This window comes from Petromyzon marinus, chromosome 1, assembly GCF_048934315.1.
Source record: "Petromyzon marinus isolate PM22_M1 ecotype Great Lakes invasive population chromosome 1, UKy_Petmar_22M1.pri1.0, whole genome shotgun sequence".
NCBI classification, from domain to species: Eukaryota; Metazoa; Chordata; class Hyperoartia; order Petromyzontiformes; family Petromyzontidae; genus Petromyzon; species Petromyzon marinus.
In genome coordinates this window covers 1,162,501-1,180,734 of record NC_133667.1, presented here as the reverse complement: position 1 = coordinate 1,180,734, position 18,234 = coordinate 1,162,501, and the positions used below count along the sequence as shown (strand labels likewise).

Here is an 18,234-nt window from a genome sequence, read left to right as displayed (position 1 = left end):
GGGTAGGTGGTGTGGGTGGGTAGGTGGTGTGGGTGGGTGGTGGTGTGGGTGCTGGTGTGGGTGGGTGGTGGTGTGGGTGGGTGGTGGTGGTGTGGGTGGGTGGTGGTGTGAGTGGGTGGTGGTGTGAGTGGGTGGTGGTGTGAGTGGGTGGTGGTGTGGGTGGGTGGTGGTGTGAGTGGGTGGTGGTGTGAGTGGGTGGTGGTGTGGGTGGTGGTGTGGGTGGGTGGTGGTGTGGGTGGGTGGGTGGTGGTGTGAGTGGGTGGTGCTGTGGGTGGGTGGTGGTGTGAGTGGGTGGTGGTGGTGTGAGTGGGTGGTGGTGGTGTGGGTGGGTGGTGGTGGTGGTGTGGGTGGTGGTGTGAGTGTGAGTGGGTGGGTGGTGCTGTGGGTGGGTGGTGCTGTGGGTGGGTGGGTGGTGTGAGTGGGTGGGTGGGTGGTGTGAGTGGGTGGGTGGTGGTGTGTGTGGGTGGTGGTGTAGGTGGGTGGGTGGTGGTATGGGGGAGTGGGTGGTGGTGGTGTGGGTGGGTGGTGGTGGTGTGGGTGGTGATGGTGGTGGTGTGGGTGGGTGGTGGTGTGAGTGGGTGGGTGGTGGTGTGAGTGGGTGGGTGGTGCTGTGGGTTGGTGGGTGGTGTGAGTGGGTGGGTGGTGCTGTGGGTGGTGGTGTGGGTGGGTGGTGGTGTGAGTGGGTGGGTGATGGTAGTGGTGTGGGTGGGTGGTGGTGTGCGTGGGTGGTGGTGTGAGTGGGTGGTGGTGTGAGTGGGTGGTGGTGTGAGTGTGTGGGTGGTGGTGTGTGTGGGTGGTGGTGTAGGTGGGTGGGTGGTGGTATGGGGGAGTGGGTGGTGGTGGTGTGGGTGGGTGGTGTGGGTGGTGATGGTGGTGGTGTGGGTGGGTGGTGGTGTGAGTGGGTGGGTGGTGCTGTGGGTGGGTGGGTGGTGTGAGTGGGTGGGTGGTGCTGTGGGTGGTGGTGTGGGTGGGTGGTGGTGTGGGTGGGTGGGTGGTGGTGTGGGTGGGTGGTGGGGTGGGTGGGTGGTGGTGTGAGTGGGTGGTGGTGTGAGTGGGTGGTGGTGTGAGTGTGTGGGTGGTGGTGTAGGTGGGTGGGTGGTGGTATGGGGGAGTGGGTGGGTGGTGGTATGGGGGAGTGGGTGGGTGGTGGTATGGGGGAGTGGGTGGTGGTGGTATGGGTGGGTGGTGGTGGTGTGGGTCGTGGTGGTGTGGGTGGGTGGTGGTGTGAGTGGGTGGGTGGTGCTGTGGGTGGGTGGGTGGTGTGAGTGGGTGGGTGGTGCTGTGGGTGGTGGTGTGGGTGGGTGGGTGGTGTGAGTGGGTGGGTGGTGCTGTGGGTGGTGGTGTGAGTGTGTGGGTGAAGTTCAAGTCAACCCGTGGCCACGCTCCCAGCGCTCCCAGGCGATGGCGTGGTAGTGCGGTGCCACTTTGCCGGCTTTTCGTTTTGAATCGAGATAAGCGTCGGTAGGGCCCAAATTCGCACTCCGTCATCGTCGTCCCTCGGGATTGCGGACAATCGCATCCGAAGCCTTCCCCAGCGTGGCCACGGACAATGCGTCGTGATTAATGCGGAATTAACGATGCATAATTAATGACCCAGGCTCTCGGAACAATGCCACCACACCTGCCACTGAGCCAAAAGCGAGGAGGCGGCGGTGGTCGTGGTGGTTTTTTGCGCATTCACCACGCACCACGCTCACCACGAACCACGAACCACGCTCACCACACACGCCACACACGCTCACCACCCTCACCACGAACCACGCTCACCACGCACCACGCTCACCACACACACCACACACCCTCACCACGATCACCACACAAACCACACACATCACACAGCACACATCACACAGCACACATCACACACACACCACACACACACACACACCACACACACCACACACGACACACCACACACACCACACACACGACACACCACACACACTACACTACACACACTACACTACACACACTACACACACCACACACACTACACACACTTCACTACACACACACTACACACACCACACACACACTACACTACACACACTACACTACACACCACACACACACCACACACACCACACACACACACCACACACTACACTACACACACTACACACACCACACACACACACCACACACACTACACTACACACACTTCACTACACACACACCACACACACACGCTACACACACCACACACACACTACACTACACACACTACACTAGACAAACTACACTACACACACCACACACACCACACACATACCACACAGAGGCCTTCTATGCGTGGTTGGTTAAAGCGCCCGAGTATCGGCGCGGCTTTAGTCGACACAGAGAGAGAGAGGCGAGAACCATCAGCCGGGACAGGGGGACTCCTCCTACTCCAAACTCCATCCAGGACTCGAACTCAGGTAGGGCGACGTACGTGTGACTCTATGTGTGTACGTGTGTACCTGTGTGTGTACGTGTACCTGTGTGTGTCTCTGTGCGTGTCTCTGTGTCTGTGTGTGTCTCTCTACGTGTGTGTCTCTGTGTGTGTGTCTCTGTGTGTGTCTCTCTACGTGTGTGTGTCTCTGTGTGTGTGTCTCTGTGTCTGTGTGTCTGTCTCTGTGTGTGTGTCTCTGTGTCTGTCTCTGTCTGTCTGTGTGTGTCTGTGTCTCTGTGTCTGTCTCTGTGTCTGTCTCTCTGTGTGTGTGTCTCTGTGTGTGTGTCTCTGTGTCTGTCTCTGTGTCTGTCTGTGTGTGTCTCTGTGTGTGTGTCTCTGTGTATCTGCCCCAGGGCTCCGCTCTCTAGCCACCACGTCACGTGTCACAGACACGTGACCACCGTTTACGTGCGAGCTTTCATACACTTCTTCAGATCGGCTTTTATTGCATATCGCAGACACCGTACAGGTGGGGAAACCGGTAAAAATAACACGGTTACCGGTTTGCCCCATATACAAAAATAACGTTGAGCTGCAGTCCAGAGGATCGCCGGGTCGATTGTATCTCCAGTTGCGGCAGTCGAAACAGTAGCTGGGTGAGTGGGTGGGGGGGTTGGTGAGTGGTGAGTTGATGGTTGACACCATTGGTGAGTGAGTGGTGAGTGAGTTGATGGTGACACCATTGGTGAGTGGTGAGTGAGTTGATGGTGACACCATTGGTGAGTGGTGAGTGAGTGGTGAGTTGATGGTTGACACCATTGGTGAGTGAGTGGTGAGTGAGTTGATGGTTGACACCATTGGTGAGTGGTGAGTGAGTGGTGAGTTGATGGTTGACACCGTTGGTGAGTGAGTGGTGAGTTGATGGTTGACACCATTGGTGAGTGGTGAGTGGTGAGTGAGTTGATGGTTGACACCATTGGTGAGTGAGCGGTGAGTTGATGGTTGACACCATTGGTGAGTGAGTGGTGAGTGAGTTGATGGTTGACACCATTGGTGAGTGGTGAGTGAGTGGTGAGTGAGTTGATGGTGACACCATTGGTGAGTGGTGAGTGAGTGGTGAGTTGATAGTTGACACCATTGGTGAGTGAGTGGTGAGTGAGTTGATGGTGACATCATTGGTGAGTGAGTGGGTGAGTGAGTGGGTGGGTGAGCGAGTGGGTGAGTGAGTGGGTGAGTGAGTGGGTGAGTGAGTGGGTGAGCGGGTGAGTGAGTTGATGGCTACGCCAGCAGTCTCCGAAGAGGAATGTCAAATACAGGAGGAGGAGGAGCAGGAGGTGCTGATGACCTTTCGCGTGAGCGCAGCGCTAACCACTGCGCCACCGCTCCCATCTTCGTACCAACTCGCATCCACGGTCGCCTGCACGCCGCGAGAGAGAGGATGAGAAGCCACGTCGGGTGAGCCGTCGACGCTGGCGTCTGTACGCGCTTGCGGACTAGGGCCAGTCGCCCGAAACGTCGGCAGCGTGCGCGCGTTGTCCACGTTGTCGGCCACGGTCCAGTGCAGCGGTGGGCGACCTAGAATAGTAAGTAGCAAGTCGACGAGACGCGAGGGAGTTGTTGATGTCTTCTAGTTCGAGTTTCATTCGAGAGCTGCAGCAGCAGCAGTCCCTTAGCGAGACACCGCAGGCTGACCCCCCCGCTTGACCTCTCTCCACCGTGAGCACCCCCCCCGGCCCCTCCCCCACAGCCCCCCCCCCACACCCCCACAGCCCCCCCCCCACCCACACCCCCCACAGCCTGGTGGTGGTGATGGTGGTGATGGCGATGACGGTGGTGATGCTGATGGTGGTGATGGTGATGGTGTTGATGGTGTTGTTGATGATTATGGTGGTGGTGTTGATGATTATGGTGGTGGTGATGATGATGATGATGTTGGTGATGGTGGTGATGGTGGTGATGGTGACGGTGGTGATGATGATGATGATGGTGGTAGTGATGATGGTGACGTTGGTGGTGATGATGATGGTGGTAGTGATGGTGATGACGGTGGTGTTGATGATGATGGTGGTAGTGATGATGGTGACGGTGGTGGTGATGGTCACGGTGGTGGTAGTGACGATGACGATGATGGTGGTAGTGATGATGGTGACGGTGGTGTTGATGATGATGGTGGCAGTGATGATGGTGACGGTGGTGGTGATGGGCTGAGTCGACTGGGATTTGGAATCTACAGACGCGGCAGCTGTCGCTGTCCAACGGAGTCTGGTGCTGGAAGATGAAGTGAGCAAATTAGACGAATGGGTCTCAGTGATTAGCCTGATCACAGTGCAGGGGGTTGGCTCACGAATCGTGGAAGTGGGGGAGGGTGATGGGCCAGTAGATGGAGGGTTGGAAGGGAGGGAGTGGGGGATCACGTAGGGAGGTGTCTGCACCACTCCCCCCCCATTCCGACAATCACCCAGTCACTCACCCAGTCACTTGCCTAGTCACCCACTCAGTCACTCACCCAGTCACTCGCCCAGTCGCTCACCCAGTCACTCACCCAGTCACTCGCTCAGTCACTCGCCCAAGTCACTCACCCACTCAGTCGCTCACCCAGTTGCTCACCCAGCCACTCGCCCAGTCACTCGCCCAGTCACTCACCCAGTCACTCGCCCAGTCACTCACCCACTCAGTCACTCACCCAGTCACTCACCCAGTCACTCACCCAGTCGCTCACCCAGTCACTCGCTCAGTCACTCGCCCAGTCACTCACCCATCCAGTCACTCACCCACCCAGTCACTCACCCACCCAGCCACTCACCCATTCACTGATGCGCTCACCAACTCACTCACCCAATCACTCACTCACCCAGCCACTCGCCCAGTCACCGACTCGCTCACAAAGTCACTCACCCAGCCACCCTCCCATTCACCGACTCGCTCACCAGCTCACTCACCCAGCCACTCGCCCAGTCACCGACTCGCTCACCAACTCACTCACCCAGCCACCCTCCCATTCACCGACTCGCTCACCAACTCACTCACCCAGCCACCCTCCCATTCACCAACTCACTCACCCAGCCACTCGCCCTTTCACCGACTCGCTTACCAACTCACTCACCCAGCCACTCCACCATTCACCAACTCACTCACCCAGCCACTCGCCCATTCACCAACTCGCTCATCAACTCACTCACCCAGCCACTCACCCAGTCACCGACTCGCTCACCAACTCACTCACCCAGCCACTCGCCCATTCACCAACTCACTCACCCAGTCACTCACCCAGCCACCCTCCCATTCACCAACTCACTCACCCAGCCACTCGCCCTTTCACCGACTCGCTCACCAACTCACTCACCCAGCCACTCGCCCATTCACCAACTCACTCACCCAGCCACCCTCCCATTCACCAACTCACTCACCCAGCCACTCGCCCTTTCACCGACTCGCTCACCAACTCACTCACCCAGCCACTCGCCCATTCACCAACTCACTCACCCAGGAGCCCTCCTATTCACCAACTCACTCACCCAGCCACTCGCCCATTCACCGACTCGCTCACCAACTCACTCACCCAGCCACTCGCCCATTCACCGACTCGCTCACCAACTCACTCACCGAGCCACTCGCCCATTCACCGACTCGCTCACCAACTCACTCACCCAGCCACTCGCCCATTCACCGACTCGCTCACCAACTCACTCACCGAGCCACTCGCCCATTCACCAACTCGCTCACCAACTCACTCACCCAGCCACTCGCCCATTCACCGACTCGCTCACCAACTCACTCACCGAGCCACTCGCCCATTCACCGACTCGCTCACCAACTCACTCACCCAGCCACTCGCCCATTCACCGACTCGCTCACCAACTCACTCACCCAGCCACTCGCCCATTCACCGACTCGCTCACCAACTCACTCACCCAGCCACTCGCCCATTCACCAACTCGCTCACCAACTCACTCACCCAGCCACTCGCCCATTCACCGACTCGCTCACCAACTCACTCACCCAGCCACTCGCCCATTCACCAACTCGCTCACCAACTCACTCACCCAGCCACTCGCCCATTCACCGACTCGCTCACCAACTCACTCACCGAGCCACTCGCCCATTCACCGACTCGCTCACCAACTCACTCACCCAGCCACTCGCCCATTCACCGACTCGCTCACCAACTCACTCACCCAGCCACTCGCCCATTCACCAACTCGCTCACCAACTCACTCACCCAGCCACTCGCCCATTCACCGACTCGCTCACCAACTCACTCACCGAGCCACTCGCCCATTCACCGACTCGCTCACCAACTCACTCACCCAGCCACTCGCCCATTCACCGACTCGCTCACCAACTCACTCACCCAGCCACTCGCCCATTCACCGACTCGCTCACCAACTCACTCACCCAGGAGCCCTCCCGGGCCCTCTGCGTCTCAACGCCCACGGCAATCGACGCCGTGGGCGTTGAGAGGCGAACTGCCTCGAGCAGAGGCCGTGGTCATTCACGAGGAACAGCGCCCATCCCATCGCCAGGCGTGTGTGCGTGTGTGTGTGTACGTGTGTGTGTCTGTGTGTGTGTGCGTGTCTGTGTGTGTGCGTGTGTGTGTGCGTGTGTGTCCGTGTGTGTGGTGTGTGTCTGTGTGCGTGTGTCTGTGCGTGTGTCTGTGTGTGTGTGTCCGTGTGTGTCTGTGTGTCTGTGTGTGTGCGTGTCCGTGTGTGTGCGTGTGTGTGTCCGTGTGTGTGCGTGTGTGTGCGTGTGTGTGTGCGTGTGTGTCCGTGTGTGTGCGTGTGTGTGCGTGTGTGTGTGCGTGTGTGTCCGTGTGTGTGCGTGTGTGGCCGGGCGTGTGTGTGTCTGTGTGTGTGTGTCTGTGCGTGTGTCTGCGTCCGGCAAAACAACCCCCTACCTCCTCGCGGTGCCGGACGGGCAACTCTGTCGTGGACAGCGCTGTGGGGGGAGATCCAATTTTGATTGGCTCCTCCCCTCATGGCATATGTGTCCACCACAGGGGCTAAACGGGGGCTCTGGACGGGTGCGAGGGGCTGGTAACCCCTCCACCTTCAATTAATTACCACGAAACCACGAATTAAACTAAAATATGTAACAACTAAGCTTGTGCCGGAGGCCCCGGGGGGCCAGGCGTCTATGACGTCTCCTGGCCAAACCCCAATTGGCGGAGCCAGGAGATTGAATACCTACCCTCGGGGCGACTCCAGAAACAACGAAAAGCCACTACGGGTGGCCACGTGGAATGTTCGAACGCTCACTGCAGAGGAGAGGCTGCCACTCCTCTGTCGGGAGCTGGACCGGTACCGCCTGGATCTATGCGGCATTCAGGAGGTCCGGTGGACCGGCTCTGGCTCCTGCCACCATGAGGGGTGGACAGTCCTCTACTCGGGGCAGCAGACTGCCAAACAACAGGGTGTGGGTCTTCTTTTGAACAAAAGAATGAAAGGGGCGTGGGAGCGTGGCGGTGAGGTGTGGGAAGCTGTAAGCCCCAGGCTACTTTGGGCTCGCCTTCCCATCAACCGGAGGCGAGGAATGGTGGTCGTGGTTACTTATGCCCCCACCGAAGATGAACATCCGTGGAGGGATGCAGGCAAAGCCGATGAGTCAGATGCCTTCTATGACCTCCTGTCACAGGTGCTGGCTAAAGTGGCCCCTCGGGATAGAGTCATCATGTTGGGTGACTTCAATGCCCGAGTTGGTCATGATACTGGCACCTGGTCTGGAGTGATTGGAGGGCATGGGCCAGATCAGCTCAATAACAACGGTAGGAGGCTGCTAGATTTTTGTGCAGACCATGGGCTTGTAATTACCAACACGCTGTTCCGGCATCGGCGCATCCACACAACATCATGGATGCATGCCGGGTCCAAGCAAGAACATCTGCTGGACTACATAGTGACGGACCAGCGAATGCGAGCCCATGTCCTTGACACCAGGACCTACCGTGGAGCTGATCTGCCCTCTGACCATCGACTAGTCATCTGTAAGATGCGCCTGCCATTCTTCCACTCCGGTGGTGGGTGTACACCCAGGACCCCATTCCAACCTAAAGTGGCCTGGTCTCAGTTATCTGATGAAAGTTGCAAGCGAGAATTTCATCATCGCTTGCGGCTGGGATTGGCATCGTCCCCGACTCCTCCTGATGTCGAGGGTAAATGGGCGAGGTTTAGGACTGTGACTCATGCAGCTGCAATGGCTGCTTTGGGTACGCGGTCCAGACCTCCCCAGACACCCTGGATGACAGAGGAGTTGTTCAGGATGGTTGAGAAAAAGCGACAGGCCCACTGTCATCGGCTACAGAATCCCACGTCAGAGAATGAGGAGGCTTACCGCAGCCTTCGCTCGGAGGTTCGGAGAGCCGTGAGGCGCTGCAAGGATGGGTGGTGGTCGCGGGTTGCTGAGGAGATGGAGTCTGCCTCAGTGGCCCGTGATCACAAATCTCTATTTAACTCCATCAAAAAAGTAACCTGCAGCGCCACACCTATTACCATCATTAGGGGAAAAAACGGTGATCCAATTTCCGACCCCCAGGAACAGGTTCGCAGATTTGGTGAGCATTTCTGTGAGGTCCTGGGGGAGGGAAAATCCCTGAGCCAGGAAAACATCGTGGCACAAAGTGAGGATGACCCTGCTGAGGCTGCGGTGCCTCAAATATTGGATGAAGTCACCCCCTGTGAGTGGCTGGCTGAGGTGCCATCTGCTGAGGAAGTATTGAAGGCGATCCGGAGTCTGAGACCAGGAAAGGCAGCGGGCAGAGATGATCTCCCAAGCGAAATGCTGAGGGAGGGTGGCGTTTGTGCACAGACTGCCCTATATGACATCATAACAACAGTCTGGACCACTGGACGGGTTCCGCAGGATTGGAAGGATGCCCTGGTGGTCCCCCTTTTTAAGAAGGGGGACCGCACAGACTGTAACAACTACAGGGGCATCTCACTCCTCAGTGTGCCGGGAAAGGTCCTGGCAAGGATTATTCAGCATCGCCTTGCCAGGCACGCTGAGGAGAGGCTTGCGGAGCCCCAATGCGGTTTCAGGAAAGGGCGGTCCTGCACAGATGCCATATTTTCTGTCCGTCTGCTACAGCAGAGGTGTAGGGAATTCCAACAAGACCTACATCTCTGCTTTATTGACCTGGTCAAGGCCTATGATACCATCAGTAGGCCTGGGCTCTGGGTCGTTCTTCGTGCTTTTGGAGTACCTGACCCTCTGCTCACGATCATTAAGGACCTTCATGATGGTGAGCAGGCCCGGGTAAAACTACGTGGCCGGGAGTCAGAGCCATTCCCTGTACACCTTGGGGTGCGACAGGGATGTCCTCTGGCTCCCACATTATTTAACATCTATTTTGACCACGTAGTTCGTGAAGCCTTCAATAGCTGTACCGGGGGAATCTCCATATGGTACAGATATAATGGGAGGCTAATCGATGCCCGGGTGCGGTCAAGGGATGGCTCCCTATTGCTCAACCACGTTATGTATGCTGATGACTTGGTAATAGCTGCTCAGTCAGAGGAGGAGTTGGAGACGCTGCTGCTGAGACTGGAGCGTGCCACTAAGAGGTGGGGCCTTACCATCAGCCCCACCAAAACTAAGCACCTGCCTGGGTATTTTGTACCATCGGACACTCCACCCCCACAACTCCCAATCGGTGATGGGGCAGTTGTGGAGAGAGTGGAGAGTTTCCCATACCTGGGCAGTGTGCTTATGACTGGCTCCAGTTTAACAGCAGAGGTCTCACTCCGAATCAGTCGAGCGGCAATATCTTTTCATCGGTTGCGTAACGCTGTGTGGAAGCTACCTGGTCTGTCGCTCCGCACTAAGCTTCAGGTCTTCTCGGCCACGGTCATTCCCTCCCTTCTCTACGCTTGCGAAACGTGGACCCCCCTAATGGAACATCTTCGCCGGTTAGAAACATTTAGGCTGGCCTGCCTACGATCCATCCTGGGTTTAACCAGACTGGATTGTGTGAGGAGCTCACAAATCCTTGAAAGATCTGGGCAGGGTCCCATCGGTGAGCTCCTCCGGCAGGCAAGGCTGCGATGGCTGGGTCATGTAGCCCGCATGCCCAGCCACCGCATGCCGAAACAGCTTTTGTTTGGCCGGATTGAGGGGGCTAAGCGGGCGCGACACGGGCTAGAGAAGAGATGGAGTGATGTGGTACAGGAGGACGTGGAGCTGAGTGGACTTGCCGATGACTGGTACCAGCGGTGTCAAGATCGGCCTCTGTGGAGGAGGCTCGTGAAGGATGCTACTGGGCAGTTGGAGGCAGTCGCCCTCCAACAACAACGGAGGGCGGAGGAGCGACGCTCACAACAGCGAGCGGAGCGCCGGGTGGCTAAAGCACAGCAGGTTGGCACAGTAGGGGGCACAGGTGGTGCATCAGCCAGTCATCTCAGTCAGTCGACCCGTGGCACCTGGGTCTGCCCCGTGACCTCCTGCCAGCGGGCGTTCGACACTTCACGTGGCCTCAGGGTGCACATAGCCTGGCACAAGCGTCGTGGTGACGTCACCGCCACTTAGTGGCGAATGGCGGTTGTTGTTGTTGTGTCTGTGTGTGTGTGTCTCTGTGTGTGTGTCTGTGCGTGTGCCTGTGTGTGTGTCTCTGTGTGTGTCTGTGTGTGTCTGTGTGTGCTGAGTGTAGCTGGCACAGTATAGGGTGTAGCTGGTGGTGCATCTACCGGTCATCTCAGTCAATCAACCCATGGCACCTGCTGGGTCTGTCCCGTGACCTCCTGCACCTAGCCTGGCACAGTAAGAGGGGTACAGCTGGTGGTGCATCTACCGGTCATCTCAGTCAGCCAACCCATGGCACCTGCTGGGTCTGTCCCGTGACCTCCTCCTGTCAGCAGCGAGCCTTCAACGCGCCACCTGGCCTCAAAGTGCACCTAGCCTGGTACAGGCGCCGTGGTGACGTCACCGGCACTCGGCGTGTAACCGCTGCTGCTGTTGTGTGCAAGCTGCGTTGTGACACGAATCTCAACGAGTGAGCAACGTGGAACTCAGCTCGCAACAGGTGTTTCATTGAGTTAACTCAGGTACAGGTGAGTCATTGAGTTAACTCAGGTACAGGTGTGTCATTGAGTTAACTCAGGTACAGGTGAGTCATTGAGTTAACTCAGGTACAGGTGTGTCATTGAGTTAACTCAGGTACAGGTGAGTCATTGAGTTAACTCAGGTACAGGTGTGTCATTGAGCTGACTCAGGTACAGGTGAGCCATTGAGTTGACTCAGGTACAGGTGAGTTGACTCAGGTACAGGTGAGTCATTGAGCTGACTCAGGTACAGGTGAGTCATTGAGTTGACTCAGGTACAGGTGAGCTATTGAGTTGACTCAGGTACAGGTGAGTTGACTCGGGTACAGGTGAGTGATTGAGCTGACTCAGGTACAGGTGAGTCATCGAGTTGACTCAGGTACAGGTGAGCTATTGAGTTGACTCAGGTACAGGTGAGTCATTGAGTTGACTCAGGTACAGGGGAGTCATTGAGTTGACTCAGGTACAGGTGAGCCATTGAGCTGACTCAGGTACAGGTGAGTCATTGAGCTGACTCAGGTACAGGTGAGTCATTGAGTTGACTCAGGTACAGTGAGCCATTGAGCTGACTCAGGTACAGGTGAGTCATTGAGTTGACTCAGGTACAGGTGAGTCATTGAGGTTGACTCAGGTACAGGTGTGCCGTTGAGTTGACTCAGGTACAGGTGAGCCATTGAGTTTACTCAGGTACAGGTGAGTTGACTCAGGTACAGGTGAGCCATTGAGTTGACTCAGGTACAGGTGAGTTGACTCAGGTACAGGTGAGCCATTGAGTTGACTCAGGTACAGGTGAGTCATTGAGCTGACTCAGGTACAGGTGAGTCATTGAGTTGATTCAGGTACAGGTGAGTCATTGAGTTGACTCAGGTACAGGTGTGCCGTTGAGCTGACTCAGGTACAGGTGAGTCATTGAGTTGACTCAGGTACAGGTCAGCTGACTCAGGTACAGGTGAGCCATTGAGTTGACTCAGGTACAGGTGAGTCATTGAGCTGACTCAGATACAGGTGAGTCATTGAGTTGACTCAGGTACAGGTGAGTCATTGGGTTGACTCAGGTACAGGTGAGTCATTGGGTTGACTCAGGTACAGGTGAGTCATTGGGTTGACTCAGGTACAGGTGAGTCATTGAGTTGACTCAGGTACAGGTGAGCTATTGAGTTGACTCAGGTACAGGTGAGTCATGGAGTTGACTCAGGTACAGGTGAGTCATTGAGTTGACTCAGGGACAGGTGAGTCATTGAGCTGACTCAGGTACAGGTGAGCTATTGAGTTGACTCAGGTACAGGTGAGTCATAGAGTTGACTCAGGTATAGGTGAGTCATGGAGTTGACTCAGGTACAGGTGAGTCATGGAGTTGACTTAGATACAGGTGCGAGTTGGGCTGCCACGTGGAATGGAAGGGGGGGAGGCTTTGTTGATGCAAGGCCACGTGACACGATGCCTCGTGTCAACAGCCAGAGTGGATCACAAAGACAATGCTCCCCCGTGTAGCCTGTAACAGACTGTAGGGGCAAGAGCTGTTAGCCGGCACGGTACACGAGGGGGTGGGTGGCCAGCACCACGCCCGGCCGCCTTTGTCTCCCCCAGTGGTCGATGTTTACTGCACACCGCACCAGGTGACTCAATTGAGGTTGAGTGACCTAGGGGAGGCCCACGACTGGTTTAGATAAAATCGTCACTGCTGCTGTCGCCATGAGCTGGAATCGAACTTACACTCACTCACACTCATTCGCACTCTCACTCATTCACACTCTCACCATTCACACTCATTCACACTCTCACTCTCACACTCTCACTCATTCACACTCATTCACACTCACACTCAATCACACACTCACTTATTCACTCTCACTCATTCACACTCACATTCATCCACACTCATTCACCTCTCATACATTCACACTCTCACTCATTCACACTCATTCAACACTCACACTCATCACACTCATTCACACCTCTCACTCATTCACACTCACTCACACTCATTCACACTCTCACTCATTCACACTCTCACTCATTCACACTCTCACTCATTCACCACTCATTCACACTCTCACTCATTCACACTCACATTCATCACACTCATTCACACTCATTCACACTCATTCACACTCTCACTCATTCACACTCTCACTCATTCACACTCATTCACACTCATTCACACCACACTCATTCACACTCAACCACACTCACTTACTCTCACTCATTAACACTCACTATCTCACACACATTCACACTCACTCACTCTCACTCATTCTCACTCATTCACACTCACTCTCCCTCATTCACACTCATTCATGCTCATTCACACTCTCACTCACTCACACTCACTCTCAATCATTCACACTCATTCACAGTCACCCACTCTCACTCATTCACACTCATTCACACTCACACTCATTCACACTCTCACTTATTCACACTCTCACTCATTCACACTCACATTCATTCACACTCATCCACACTCATTCACACTCATTCACACTCTCACTCATTCACACTCTCAACTCATTCACACTCATTCACACTCACACTCATTCACACTCATTCACACTCTCACTCATTCACACTCACTCACACTCATTCACACTCTCACTCATTCACACTCTCACTATTCACACTCTCACTCATTCACACTCATTCACACTCTCACTCATTCACACTCACACTCATTCACACTCATTCACACTCATTCACACTCTCACTCATTCACACTCTCACTCATTCACACTCATTCACACTTATTCACACTCACACTCATTCACACTCACACACTCACTTCTCTCACTCATTAACACTCACTATCTCACACACATTCACACTCACTCACTCTCACTCATTCACACTCACTCACTCTCCTCATTCACACTCATTCATACTCATTCACACTCTCACTCACTCACACTCACTCTCAATCATTCACACTCATTCACAGTCACCCACTCTCACTCATTCACACTCATTCACACTCACACTCATTCACTCACAATCCTAAAACTCTCATTCACACCTTAACCTCCTTCAGACTCACATCCTTCCTGACCCTCACTCCTGGCTCACTGCAGCCTCACTCCTCCCACCTCATTGGCTCACCTCACACTCCTCACTGGCCTCATCACACTCCTAACTCCTGCTGCCTCAGTTCAGGCTCACTCATTCACACTCACCTCCGCCTCCCTGACCTCCTCCCACTCACTCACTCCTGCCTCCTGGCTGGCTCCCTCATTTCCTGACCTTGGCTCGCTCACTGTAGCTCACTACACTTCGCTGGTTCACACTCCTGGCTCACTGCCTCCTGACCTCCTGACCCTCCTCACACTCCTCAGCCTCCTGCCTGCCTCTCACTCACTGCACTTCTTTCTCGCTCACTCCTGGCTCACTGCACTCCTGGCTCACTCACTGCACTCACTCCTGACCTCCTGACCCTGGCTGGGCTCACTGGTCTCACTCTAGCTGGCTGGTCTCACTACATTGACCTCATTCTCGCTCACTCAGTCTCATTCTCCTGACTGGCTCACTGGCTCACTGAACTCCTGACCTCAGTAGCGTCCTGGCTGGCCTCCTGGCCTCCTGGCTCCTCAGTTTGGCTCCTCCTCCTCATTACTGGCACCTCCTCCTCACACTCACTCACCCTGCATTCACACTGGCACCTCATCACACTCACACTCACTCACTCACACTCACTTTCACACTCACACTCATTCACACTCACACTCATTCACACTCACTCATTCACACTCTCGAGTCTAACAACCACTTCAGTTGTGTGGCCATGGTGGTGGTGATGATGATGGTGGTGGTGGTGAGGATGATGGTGGTGATGATGGTGGTGGTGGTGATGGTGGAGATGATGGTGATGAGGATGGTGATGGTGGTGAGGATGGTGGTGGTGATGGTGGTGAGGATGGTGGTGGTGGTGGTGAGGATGGTGGTGATGGTGGTGAGGATGGTGGGAGATGGTGGTGGTGAGGATGGTGGTGATGATAATGGTGGTGGTGGTGGTGGTGGTGATGGTGGTGGTCAGGATGGTGGTGAGGATGGTGGTGGTGGTGAGGATGGTGAGGATGGTGGTGATGATAATGGTGGTGGTGGTGATGGTGGTAGTGAGGATGGTGGTGGTGGTGGTGAGGATGGTGGTGATGGTGGTGAGGATGGTGGTGATGGTGGTGGTGAGGATCGTGGTGATGATGGTGGTGGTGATGATGGTGATGATGATGATGGTGGTGGTGATGATGGTGGTGGTGAGGATGGTGGTGATGATGGTGGTGATGATGGTGGTGGTGATGGTGGTGATGGGGGTGATGATGGTGATGATGGTGGTGGTGATGATGGTGATGATGATGGTGGTGGTGATGATGGTGGTGGTGAGGATGGTGGTGATGGTGGTGGTGATGGGGGTGATGATGGTGGTGAGGATGGTGGTGAGGATGGTGGTGATGGTGGTGGTGAGGATGGTGGTGATGATGGTGATGGTGGTGATGGTGGTGGTGATGGTGGTGGTGATGGTGGTGGTGATGGGGGTGATGATGGGGGTGATGGGGGTGATGATGGTGGTGAGGACGGTGGTGATGATAATGGTGGTGGTGATGGTGGTGGTGAGGATGGTGGTGAGGATGGTGGTGGTGGTGAGGATGGTGGTGAGGATGGTGGTGGTGAGGATGGTGGTGATGATAATGGTGGTGGTGATGGTGGTGGTGAGGATGGTGGTGAGGATGGTGGGGTGAGGATGGTGGTGATGGTGGTGGTGAGGATGGTGGTGATGGTGGTGGTGAGGATGGTGGTGATGATAATGGTGGTGGTGGTGAGGATGGTGGTGAGGATGGTGGTGGTGAGGATGGTGGTGATGATAATGGTGGTGGTGATGGTGGTTGTGATGGGGGTGATGATGGTGGTGGTGAGGATGGTGGTGATGGTGAGGATGGTGGTGATGATGGTAATGGTGGTGGTGGTGATGGGGGTGATGATGGGGGGGGGGGGTGGTGATGGTGGTGGTGATGGTGGTGGTGGTGAGGATGGTGGTGATGGTGGTGATGATGGGGGTGATGATGGGGGGTGATGGTGGTGGTGGTGGTGGTGATGGTGGTGGTGATGATGATGGGGGTGATGATGGGGTGATGGTGGTGGTGATGTGGGTGATGATGGTGGTGATGGTGGTGGTGATGATGGGGGTGATGATGGGGGTGATGATGGGGGTGATGGTGGTGGTGGTGATGTGGGTGATGATGGTGGTGATGGTGGTGGTGGTGAGGATGATGGTGGTGATGATGGTGGTGGTGATGGTGGTGATGATGGTGATGAGAATGGGAGTGTGGTGAGGTATGGTGGTGATGGTGGTGAGTGGTGGTGGGGTGGTGGTGGTGGTGAGGATGGTGGTGGTGGTGGTGAGGATGGTGGTGTGATAATGGTGGTGGTGGTGGTGGTGGTGAATGGTGGTGGTGAGGTGGTGGTGAGGATGATGGTGGTGGTGGTGGATGGTGGTGAGATGGTGGTGGTGAGGATGGTGGGGTGGTGATGGTGGTGGTGGGGATGGTGGTGGTGGTGGTGATGGTGGTGGTGGTGGTGGTGGTGGTGGTGGTGGAGAGGATAGTGGTGATGATGGTGGTGGTGATGGGATGGTGATGATGGTGGTGATGATGGTGGTGGTGAGGATGGTGATGATGATGGTGGTGATGATGGTGGTGGTGAGTGATGTGATGGGGGTGATGATGGGGTGATGGTGGTGGTGATGTGGGTGATGGTGGTGATGGTGGTGGTGGTGATGATGGTGGTGATGATGGTGGTGGTGATGGGTGGTGGTGATGATGGTGGTGGTGATGATGATGTGGGTGTATGGGGGGGGTGATGGTGGGTGATGATGGGGGGGGGGGTGATGTGGGTGATGATGATGGGGGGGGGGGGGGTGGTGAGATGGTGATGGTGGTGATGATGGTGATGATGATGGGGGGGTGTCCTTTATGGAAGTGCTTTGTGCAAACAAACTAGTTTATTTATCGATTATGAGTTCATTACGGTACAGTGTGCAGGTCTGCAGCAGTGTGTGTGTGGAGTATGTGTGTGTGTGGAGTAGTGTGTGTGTGTAACGTGTGTAGTAGTGTGTGTGTGTAGCGTGTGTGTGTGTAGTAGTGTGTGTGTAGAGTAGTGTGTGTGGCAGTGTGTGTGTGCAGCAGTGTGTGTGTGCAGCAGTGTGTGTGGCAGTGTGTGTGTGTGCAGCAGTGTGTGTGTGTGGAGTAGTGTGTGTAGTAGTGTGTGTGTGTAGCGTGTGTATAGTAGTGTGTGTGTAGCGTGTGTGTGTGTGTGTGGCAGTGTGTGTGGAGTAGTGTGGGCAGCAGTGTGTGTGTGTGGCAGTGTGTGTGTGTGTGGCAGTGTGTGTGTAGCGTGTGTGTGTGTGTGGCAGTGTGTGTGTGTGGAGTAGTGTGTGCAGCAGTATGTGTGTGTGGAGTAGTGTGTGTGTGTGGCAGTGTGTGTGTGTGGCAGTGTGTGTGGCCTCAGGGTGCACATAGCCTGGCACAAGCGTCGTGGTGACGTCACCACCACTTAGTGGTGAATGGCGGTTGTTGTTGTTGTGTAGCGTGTGTGTTTGTGTGTGGCAGTGTGTGTGTGTGTGGAGTAGTGTGTGCAGCAGTGTGTGTGTGTAGTAGTGTGTAGTAGTATGTGTGTAGTGTGTGTGTGTGGAGTAGTGTGTGTAGCGTGTGTGTGTGTGGAGTAGTGTGTGTAACGTGTGTGTAGCGTGTGTGTGTGGAGTAGTGTGTGTAACGTGTGTGTAGCGTGTGTAGTAGTGTGTGTGTAGCAGTGTCTGCGTGTAGTGCTTGTGTGTGTGTAGTGTTTGTGTGTGTG

General features: G+C 55.5%; 1 protein-coding gene across 2 annotated transcripts in view; it reads left to right on the top strand.

Annotated features, from left to right (window-relative positions):
- The first annotated feature begins 1,433 nt into the window (after nt 1-1,433).
- The window catches only part of LOC116941946 (KN motif and ankyrin repeat domain-containing protein 1-like), a 95,654-nt gene continuing 78,853 nt past the window's right edge, over nt 1,434-18,234 (top strand). For both annotated transcript variants that reach the window (XM_076071677.1, XM_076071134.1), the window contains exon 1: nt 1,434-2,417. The gene's annotated coding sequence lies outside the window, so the exon portion shown is untranslated. The remainder of the gene's footprint in view (nt 2,418-18,234) is intronic.